Source organism: Solenopsis invicta, chromosome 5, assembly GCF_016802725.1.
Source record: "Solenopsis invicta isolate M01_SB chromosome 5, UNIL_Sinv_3.0, whole genome shotgun sequence".
NCBI classification, from domain to species: domain Eukaryota; kingdom Metazoa; phylum Arthropoda; class Insecta; order Hymenoptera; family Formicidae; genus Solenopsis; species Solenopsis invicta.
The window spans coordinates 7,937,879-7,949,999 of NC_052668.1; positions in this window are offsets into that span (position 1 = coordinate 7,937,879).

Genomic DNA, 12,121 nt, shown 5'->3' on the forward strand with positions numbered 1-12,121 from the left:
TATTATAGTCGAGTTGCTATTCGGTTGCCGACGTGTTGCTCACAACTTATGAATAAAAGTAATACTCGCATGTTTCTGTTAACTTTATATTACCATTCGGTTGCCGACACGTTGCTCACAACTCATGAATGATAATCGTTGTTCACATATTGCTATCAGATTGCTATAAACATTGGTTGCAACAATTGTTCTACCGTTGTATGACAATAAAACTCAGCATATTAATACTGAATTAACAAAAACATTTTTGTTTCATAAAATTATAGGCAACATAATAGCAATTGACGAGCAACTTAATTTCTGCAATTATTTGATTTAGATTGAGTATTCACGTTTGGCTATCTAGGTAAAGGTAAAATAATTACGTTGAATAAACACAAAAACTTCATAAGACGTAATTTAATTAAAACTGTTATTTTCAGCGGCCAATAGTTTATACTGTACACTTTATTACTCGAAAATGACGGTTCTCTATTGAGGCTTCCTTTACTTAAATTACATCACTTGTTTGTTTTTATTTTTAATTACTTACTTTCCATTTTTTGCTTTATATATTTTATTATTATATATATATATATATATGGGGCATTCTCCGTCAAAAAGGCCACCCCTGCTGCCCATTTCAATTTTTGAGATAAAATGTTCGAAAAGGGCTTAAAATTTTCGTTGAAATGTCTATTTTTCGATGCCGTTTGGCCTTTTGGAAAATTCAAAACGGCATCAAATGACCTAATATCACGGCTAGAATGAAAAAAGCCTTTGAAAAAATACATAATAACGTGAATAAATGTGCAAGATATGACATAGCAGAGGTCTAATCCTTATGTGTAAGTGTGTGAGTGTGTGTGAGTGTGTGTGTGGAGGGGAGGTGGGGGGAGGGGGGATACGCGCGCTCATACGCGTGCGTGTATAAATGAATCACGTAAAAATCCTTGCTCAACATGGTCTGGCTATCAAGACATTTGCATACAAAATTTCGAATCATTTCATTATCCTTGTCCTGAAAAAGTACGTCACAAAAAACCTACGGTACAGAAAATATTGTTCTTTAAAAAATATTTTCTCCACAGAATAATAGTAAGATTACTTAAAACTACTTTGAAACTTATATTATCCCTCATAACATTTTTTACAATTGCAAATGTTGGCAACAGATTAGTTAGTAAAAAAACCGCAAACAGAAAACATACTTTGTTATGGTCAATTATGGTAGCACACTTTTGTTAATATGCAATAATCTTGGTAAAATATATGACAGAGTGGTTAACAGTAAGCAAATGTCGAACATATTGATGACAGACTGTTAACAAACGCCAAGCAGTTTTTTTCATTGCAAATAGTGTTAGCAAACATCACGTAAAAATGCAGCAGCATCTGTTGATCAAAATACATAAGATTGACAGTCGATAGCGAACAAGTCAATCGAATATATTGACGACATATTCACTGCATGAACCCAAAAGATCTATCTTTAAAGTCGTACACCTGCGAGTAGTACGCGGTATCGCCGCTAGATGGATGTGGCAGTGCTTATATCTCGTACATAAAAAACACATATGGAATAAAAGGCACAGCAATATTTTTTCATTTTTCAAATTTTCTCGTCTTGTTTTGGGTTAGAGAACCTCATCACAATACATTTATTAATCACAGAATTTATCGAGTTAATTAATTATAGTTTGCAATTCAGTCAATCAATAAGTTTTTTTATGTTAAATAGAATATTCAACTCACGTTTTTGTCTCTTCTTTATCAACTTTTACTTTTTCTACAATTATTCCAATTATCTCTTACCTGTACCACATCCAAAATAAAAAATGTCGGCTAAATCTTGTACAGATAGATGTATGAATCCATTCAAGAAACTTGGTGAAAAAGGACATTGTGGTAAAGATTTACGAGTGATACCAAAATTCATTCGGGACAAATTTCCAGAGATACCGACTAATTCTAAAATTTGTTGTGCATGTAGGAAAAAAGTAGGACTGAATATGTTGATATGTCTTTAGATGAATCTAATGATTGTGTCACAAATATGGAATGTGATGGAAGCTCATTAACAATGGATATTGATAACTCAGAGATTTCTTATAATGAAGATAACATTCGATCACCTAGAGAAATTGAACTGGAAGAAATGCTTGATGATCTTAAACAAAAATTTTCCACCTTGAAACACAATGATCCTTTAAGGGTGCGAATTCTCACTATAGCTCCGTCGTCTTGGAGTGTGAGAAAAATAGTAAAAGAATTTGGTGCATCACGATATTTAGCAAAAAAATCTAAGGAATTGAAATTCAACGGGTGACACTCTTTTGGACACAGCACGATTGGACACCAACCAATCATCTTGACTTATCTAACCAAACCAACGGAAAAACTCCAGGCATCGGCCGCTGTGAGTGGTGGTGTCCAATCGTGCGGTGTCCAATCGTGCGCACCTCAAATTCAACTATGGCGTATTAGCTGATACTACTAAAAGAGTTGGGAAAGTTTTACCGCAAACTACTGTTGAAAAAGTAATTGAGTTTTATAATAGTGATATAAACAGCAGGATAATGCCTGGAATGAAGAATGCCATTTCCTTAATAAATAATAATAAACGGATAATAGTGCGAAAACGTTTTTTACTATTAAATTTAAAAGAACTGCATGCTTTATTTAAAGAATGCAACCCAAAATATGATGTTAGCTTTAGTACATTTGCTAAACTTATTGTTAGACCTAGAAATTGCATACTCCCTGGGGCTTCTGGAACACATTCCGTTTGTGTTTGCACAATCCATGAAAATGTCAAGTGATTGATGCAATTGATGTACGGAAACTAACAGAAAATATAGACAAGCCACTTTCCAATTATAAAGATTGTTTGAATGAAATTATATGTAAGGAATCGAATCCTGATTGCTATCTTGATAAATGTGATCAATGCCCAGGTACTACCGAGCTTTCTACAAAGCTTTCTAAACTATTGGACGATTCATGCATTTCCCATGTTCAATGTTCTTTATGGACCGGAACTGATCGATCAACTATATTAACGCAACAGTTAAAAGTTGATGAGTTCATAAACGAGTTATGCAACAAATTACAAATTCTGAAATCTCATTCATTTATCGCCAAACAACAAATGCTTTTCATTTCAGAAAAAAAAGAGAATCTTTGTGAAGATGAAGTAATTGTCATGTTTGATTTTTCTGAAAACTATTCATATGTTTGTCAAAATGCCTCACAAGCATTTCACTTCAACAATGATCAGTGTACTGTGTTTCCTGTTATTTACTATTATAAAAAAAATTCTGAATTGAAGCACAAGAGTAATGTATTTTTATTAGAGAGTTTGAAACACGATACTGCTGCCGTTTACACTGTACAAACATTATTAATTCCAGAGATTTTAAAAAATGTCAAAAATCTTAAAAGAGTATTATACATGACGGATGGGGCGAAACAGCATTTTAAAAATAAATTTCAGATTGCTAACTTAGTGCATCATAAACATGATTTCAATATTCAAGCAGAATGGCATTACAGTGCGACTGCTCACGGTAAAAGTGCTTATGATGGCATTGGTGCTACTTTCAAAAGAGAGGCATATAAAGCAAGTCTTGTTGCTAAACCACAGGATGCAATACTAACATCTCAAGTTCTTTTTAATTGGGCTAAAAAACATTTCAAGAACATAAAGATTTTTTATTTAAAAAAACTGACCATGAGAAGGTAAAAAGAAAACTTAAGAAGAGATTTGAAACTGCACCGCCTGTACCGCAAATTCTTAAAAATCATGGGTTTATAGTTGTGGACGAGAATAAAGTACTAATCAAAAGGTATTCCAATGATACAAATGGAATACTATGGCAGTTATGAGAACAAAAGTAAGAAATATAGGATAAAAATAAAAAAATATTTCATGAAACATCTATCTACATATACAGACACACATACACATACACGCACACACGTACACACGTGAGAGGCAAGGGAACTCACGTAAATCAAGCACCCCAAATGTGAGAGGCAAGGGGACTCACGTAAATCAAGCACCTCGAATGTGAGAGGCAAGGGGACTCATGTAAATCAAGCACCCCAAATGTGAGAGGCAAGGGGACTCACTTAAATCAAGCACCTCGAATGTGAGAGGCAAGGGGACTCACGTAAATCAAGCACCCCGAATGTGAGAGGCAAGGGGACTCACGTAAATCAAGCGTCCCGAATGTGAAAGGCTAAGGGATTCGCGTAAATCAAGCATTTCAAACATAAGAGTTAAAGTGACTAATATAGATCAACTATCTCAAAAAGAGGAATATAAGTATAGTATAAGTTTCAGAGTAATTTTAAGTAATCTTACTATTATTCTGTGGAGAAAATGTTTTTTAAAGAACAATATTTTCTGTACCGTAGGTTTTTTGTGACGTACTTTTTCAGGACAAGGATAATGAAATGATTCGAAATTTTGTATGCAAATGTCTTGATAGCCAGACCATGTTGAGCAAGGATTTTTACGTGATTCATTTATACACGCACGCGTATGAGCGCGCGTATCCCCCCTCCCCCCACCTCCCCTCCACACACACACTCACACACACTCACACACTTACACATAAGGATTAGACCTCTGCTACGTCATATCTTGCACATTTATTCACGTTATTATGTATTTTTTCAAAGGCTTTTTTCATTCTAGCCGTGATATTAGGTCCGCCATTTTGAATTTTCCAAAAGGCCAAACGGCATCGAAAAATAGACATTTCAACGAAAATTTTAAGCCCTTTTCGAACATTTTATTTCAAAAATTGAAATGGGCAGCAGGGGTGGCCTTTTTGACGGAGAATGCCCCATATATATATATATATATATATATATATATATATATATATCCCACATAGAACTAAAACCTCCAATGGACGTCTAATGGACGTCTGCCGTGGAAGTTCGGATCTTCCAGTGGACGTCCCATGGATATCCAATGGACGGCCACTAGGCATCCACAGTTCCGCATTGCGCACGTCCATTGGACGTCCATTAGACGTTAACAACGGATGTCCGTTAGACGTTACGTGGCTTATTAATAAAGGGTTCATAGAGCCTTAGTGGATGACAAACCGACGTCACGTGGATTATTAGTAGAAGCTTTATGGAGTCTCAGCAGACGTAATTTAGATTATTAATGGACGTGTACCGTGGAGGTTCGGACCTTCAGTAGACGTCTTATGGACGGTAAAAAAAATTTTTTTTTAACAAATTTTATTATTTTTATAGCTTAATCTGTATTTGCTGTTTCACATATAACATTTTAATTCACTAATTACAATTACGTATTATTTTATAAATTTTTGAAACGCATCGTCGCCGGCGGGATTCGAACCTAAGATCTTCGGAACGATAACCTAGTATCTTAACACTGAGCTAAACGTACACTTGTGAGATTGTTAATAAAAAGTTATATTTGAAGTAAAGCTGATTTGAACAAGAAGAAACTGGCGTCTTGTATCGCGCGAACACTCTTATTAATCTTTTGTTTATTTAGCTTTAGATATTTTTAATATAAATTATATAAATAATTAAAACCTGTTTCTGCCCATGGCCAAATCAGTCAAAAAACAACAATTAGAAATAGTATCGAAGCATGAAAAAACATTAATGACGTAAAAAGCCCGTTGCCAAAGTAAATTTTGCAATTAATTGTTATAAACAAATTGTCAAAACTGACTGTAGAGGAGAACTGATTGCGCAATCGATTCACCGAGAAAAATTACTAAAAAAACATATGACGCTTTTTTAATTGTCATAGTTGTTATAATTGTTATAAACAAATTAGTTGCATAATTGTTTTGATAAAGAGATAATGACCAAATTCCGTAAAGAGAGCGCATGATGTACGTAATATAACATTTTATCCTTGTTTAACTTCTGGTGATCAACAAGGATAACGTCATGCGCATTATACGCTTTACGGAATCTATCTGACTTCTATGATAAAAGTAAAATCTGATAATGCTATAAAAATTTTATGGACTTCTAATGGACGTCCATCTGACTTCCATGATGGAAATAAAATCCTATGAAGCTATAGAGGTTTAATGGACTTCTAATGGACGTCTATCTAACTTCCATGGTGGAAGTAAAATCCCATGGAGCTATGGAAGCTTCATGGACTTCTAATAGATGTCCATCTGACTGCTATGATGAAAATAAAATCCCATGGAGCTATGGAGGTTGGATGGATGTCTAATGGAGATCTATTTGATTTCCATGATGGAAGTAAAATTCCATGAAGCTATGGAGGTTTCATGGATTTCTAATGGACGTCCATCTAACTTCCATGATGGAAGTAAAATCCCATGGAGCTATGGAGGTTTCATGGACTTCTAATGGACGTCCATCTGACTTCCACCATGAAGATAGACGTCCCATGGAGCTATGGAAGGGCGACGGACATCCACTGGAGGTCAATTTCTATGTGGGATATATATATATATATATTATGTAATTTTTTTTAATATATCTTTAATAATAAAATGTGTATTTTTTATATTTATTTCCTTTTAATTTAGTAAAATTAATTCTTATTTTACAAAAATATAATCGCATATTTTGGAGTAAACGTATAAATTTAAAGCAATATATTGTATTCCGTCTCTTTCTTTTCTGATCTTTTACTATTGCTGTCTCGCTTTTTTGTTTCACATTTCTGCTACTTAGGAAATGGAAGCGTTGCAGATTTTTCTTACACGAAAACATAGGAAAAGTGGGGGGTACTAGCAGTCCATAGGCTTGTTTTCTGTTCCTGCACTAGACTGCACTGGAACGTTCCTTCTTGTTTTCGCTAACTTTGAAACATCTATCTATTTCATTTTAAGTGTACACTTATTTAGAGAGTTCAGGAACAGAAAACAAACGGCATATTTATATAGTCAAAAGCTGCGCTAATCACTGCATAAACAAATGCACCCGGTGTGTGCAGTTTGCAAGCGTCTCTCTCTAAGGGTGATTTTACATGAAGCGTGGAAACGCGGAAATAACTGGATTCCGCCTTCCGTCGTTTCTTTCCGCGTGTTTGAGCGGAAAAGCGGAATCCAACGGAATCACACTGGTGTGTGCCGATGTGCACGTGTAAAATAATTCGAGTTTGTAATGGAGGCGCTGTAAGTATAATTTAAATAATTATTAATACTCAATAAACATAAAAGTGCTATTATTTTGACAGAAAAATCTTTGTAATTTCTCACTTTTTTTTACATAGATATAATTAACACGTAAAATCTAAACTAAAATCTTAGATTTTGTATACGGATTAACTGCGTAAATTTTTGTAAAAAAAAAATTGTGCTGATATTAATTATACAAACACAGATAGCATTTCAACGGCACAGTAACCGCAATTTGCCGGCACGGTGAAGCTGTGAAACGTTACGTCGTGCGCGCACGTTGCACTCATATGAGACAGCATCCCACACAACACATGGACGTCCCCGGACGTCCAATACATGTCCACAAAAGTGGATTCCTTGTAATGTCCTAGTATCTCGTACGTCTATAGGACGTTCCAAAGACGTCCGAAGGACATCCTGGTTTATCATAGATGCAGTATGACGTTTGTAGGACATCCGCAGGACATATTTGGGATGATTCGTAATGGGAAGGTACCGATAGCGCAGTACTATTGCACACAAGCCACTCACAGCGCTTGAACAGAAGAATATCACTAGGCACCAGCCGCTGTGATTGGCTGTGTGCAATAGTACTGTGCGCTATCGGTACCTTCCCTATGTATATAGCGGACTTTTTCGGAACGTATCACCAATATCTGCTAGACATTTAAAGGACGTCCTTAGAACATCTTCAAAATGTCTTATAAATATAAAGAACAACGCAATTTTCGAATGCATATTTATTATGTATGTTGGAAACATGTTTAATATACATAATATGTTAAATATTACGAATGGGAAGGTACCGATAGCGCACAGTACTATTGCACACAGCCAATCACAGCGGCTGGTGCCTAGTGATATTCTTCTGTTCAAGCGCTATGAGTGGTTGTGAGTGGCTTGTGTGCAATAGTACTGTGCGCTATCGGTACCTTCCCCTGTATATTAAAGCTTCTCATATTATCAAAATTTGTGGTTTATGTTTATATATGGTTAAATATATCTTGTTAAATATTTTTTAACACAAAATTATCTTTATAATTTTATAATTTATAAAATTCTTGTGTTATAATAATAATGATAATGATGATAATAATAAAAATACTCAACTTCGTTGACATATATGTATATGGGAAGGTACCGATAGCGCACAGTACTATTGCACACAAGCCACTCACAACCACTCATAGCGCTTGAACAGAAGAATATCACTAGGCACCAGCCGCTGTGATTGGCTGTGTGCAATAGTACTGTGCGCTATCGGTACCTTCCCAATATACAGTATATAGCTTTTTAATAAAATATATTATTCGTTAATATTTAATATTTCATTATATATAATATTTAAATTATGTAATATTTAATACATATGTATAATACTATAACGATTAATTTAATATGCTATTTAATGGCTATTTTATTTGTGAGGAAAATCCTACTCAAAATATAAGTAAATAATAACGTATATTATATCAAGTAAAATTTTTCTTGGAAAAGTTTTGGAAACTTAAAATATAAAGAAAGTAATTATACATCTAGCAGCAAGGTATATATATTTGATTTACAGAATCATATCTGTTTACATGATTCTGTGAATCAAATACATGTATATATTAAAATTCGATTTAATTATAATTTATGAAATCCTGTAATTTCGGATTGAAATGAATTTAACAAGTCAGTGCTGGCACCACCGCTAGGCGGCCACGCCGCGAGAGATCTTCTCGTGAGTCAAATGCGGCCACGGGAGTTATATCTAAGCGCCACCGCGGCTCCCACCACTCCCCAGCTCATAACTTCAGTAAGACTTTTAGGAACTGTTTTTTGTAACCTCGAGACGAATACTCGCTCTCAGTCTTTTCAAATGTGACGTGTGTGTGGAACGCTGTTCCACATACATTTTTATAATTTTTACATGTAAATAACAATTTGTATTGTTATTTAATCTTGTACAAAAATTAAATATTTAATTCAAATTTAATCTTTTTTTAGTCCTTTTTAACAAAAAGAATACAAAAAATATTTTTTTGTAAATTAAACATTTATAACGTTTTTATAATAATGTGTTCTGTTTTAATAAATCTATCTGGGTTCCGATTTTATAATATTTTCAATCTGTCTTAACACCATATTTTTGGTGCAGAAATCTCGATCGATTCGGATTACTCTTTTTTTTAATCGGTTTTAATCGCACATTTTCGGCAGGGTTAATATTACTTTTTAATAAATATTTTTTACTAAATAAAGTTCTAATCGCGCAATATAAAATGTCTAAACAACGTCCATAAAAATCCTTTTTATGTCCTGCTGAGACGTCCTAATGACGTCAGAAGGCGGTACATTGTACGTCCGAAGGATGTTTCCTAGACGTCTACAAGACACAATTGGTATGTCATCTGGACTAGAGTCCTATATAAAGAGAGAAGCGACATCGAACCCCCATCACAACCTTCAATATCCAATTGAGTCCTCCACCGCCATTTTGGGACCGCTCTAACGTCATCAAACACCATTCGTATCATTCTGCAAACAGCTGTGGTCACAATATGGTTGCTCGTTTAGCCAATCAAGTATCAATAAGATTACCAATCAGAGCTCGGACATCAATGTCGCTTCTCTCTTTATATAGGACTCTAATCTGGACGTCAAGACATGTCCAACCGCGACGTCCATTGGACGTTCAAAGGACGTCCTTGTGTTGCGTGGGATGTGTCTAAATTCGTGAAGTCACATGAAACGAATTATATAAACAGCATATTAACAGCACGTTGCTAGCACGACGTTTCATAGCTGACAGAGAGTTACTTTGTAACAGCACATTGACAGCACGATGAAGTTACATGTGCGTAAAAAAATCACAAATTCTGTCTTTTTGAAACGGCACGCTGCGTGCACGAATCTGTTACGCCGTACAAAATTTATATATACACACACACACGTGCACACACACTACATGTGTGTATGTGTGTGCGTGCGCGCAAGTGCGTGTGTACTTTATAAATAATGGCGTTTTTGAAAGATCATAAATGTACTTTATAATTAAACAACTTATTGAAGAAACAATCTCTCAAAAATAAATTCACATAAAAGTAAGTTTTAAGAGTGAGTTCTAGTTGCGCATAGACCCGATTGGACACCAACCAATCATGTGAATTATCTAACTCTAACTAATAAAAAGCTGTAGGCATCGGCCACTATGGTCCAATTGAGTCTGTGCGCAACTGGGACGCTCTCAGTTTTAAGACGAATGATTTTGTTTTCCTTTTATGGTAAGTTTCAGCGAGTTAAGGACTAAAAGTTGAATTTTTTCGTAAAGATTCATAAGAGTTATTATGAATTAAGATTCGTAATTTTAAATCTTAAAGAAATCAACAAAGAAATTTGAAAAAAATTCAATTCCTCAAAATAGAAAAATTTCAAACTGCAAGTTTTGTTCTGTAAATATAATTTTCAAAAAAAAGGTAAAAAAAAGACGGTATTTATGTGTGTGCGCGCACCTTATCTTTAATTTTTCCTAAAAACACAAGTGGTACTATTTCTGTATTTTAACAAAAGAAATTTTTCTATGCTAACCCATGTGGTACTCTCTTTAATTTCTATACAAAACCTAAGTGATTGTATTTCTGCATTTTTATTGAAAAATCTTCCTATTTCTAACCCAAGTAGTATTTACTTAAAAATAAATATTTTTTATTTATTTAATCCAACCTAAATGTATTCTTCCCAAAAAATGTATGAAATCTTTAAATTGCGCCATTTATAAAGAGAATATGTTGCTCTTTGAAATAATTGCTGTACTACTTTTAACAAATAAAATGCAAGTGATAGTATCTTTATTTTTTAAATAAAATCCAAGTGGTATCTTTAATTCCTTTCTAAATAAAATTCGAGTGATACTATCTGTGTATTTCTATTGAAAAATTTTTCTGTTTTAACCAAAGTAGATGTACTTAATTTTAAAAAGTTTCAAATAAATATATAACATTTAATTTTAAAGAATTAAGGAAAAAACAGAAATGAGAAAGTTTTATTAAAATATAAAATTTTTTAACTACAAAAAATTGCCGCTGCTAGATGTTTAAATATCTAAATAAAATGTTGTAAAATATTTATTATAATAGTTATGGTAACTTAGATAATTATAATAATTTAAAATGTTACTTGTAAAAATTATAATGATTTACAATGTTACTTGTAAAAGATAATAATTTACAATGTTACTTGTAAAAATTATAATGATTTACAATGTTACTTGTAAAAGAAACAAGTGTTGAAGAAATTTACTCATTAACTTACTTCGCGTAATTACTTTATCAACACTTGTTTCTTTTACAAGTAACATTGTAAATCATTATAATTTTTACAAGTAACATTGTAAATTATTATCTTTTACAAGTAACATTGTAAATCATTATAATTTTTACAAGTAACATTGTAAATTATTATAATTATCTAAGTTACCATAACTATTATAATAAATATTTTACAACATTTTATTTAGATATTTAAACATCTAGCAGCGGTAATTTTTTGTAGTTAAAAAATTTTATATTTTAATAAAACTTTCTCATTTCTGTTTTTTCCTTAATTCTTTAAGATTAAATGTTATATATTCCTTTGAAACTTTTTAAAATTAAGTACATCTACTTAGGTTAAAACAGAAAAATTTTTCAATAGAAATACACAGTATCACTCGAATTTTATTTAGAAAGGAATTAAAGATATCAGTTGGATTTTATTTAAAAAATAAAGATACTATCACTTGCATTTTATTTGTTAAAAGTAGTACAGCAATTATTTCAAAGAGCAACATATTCTCTTTATAAATGGCGCTATTTAAAGATTTCATACATTTTTTGGAAAGAATACATTTAAGTTGTATTAAATTTAAGATATTTATTTTTAAGTAAATACAGCAGTTATTTCAAAGAGCAACATATTCTCTTTATAAATGGCGCAATTTAAAGATT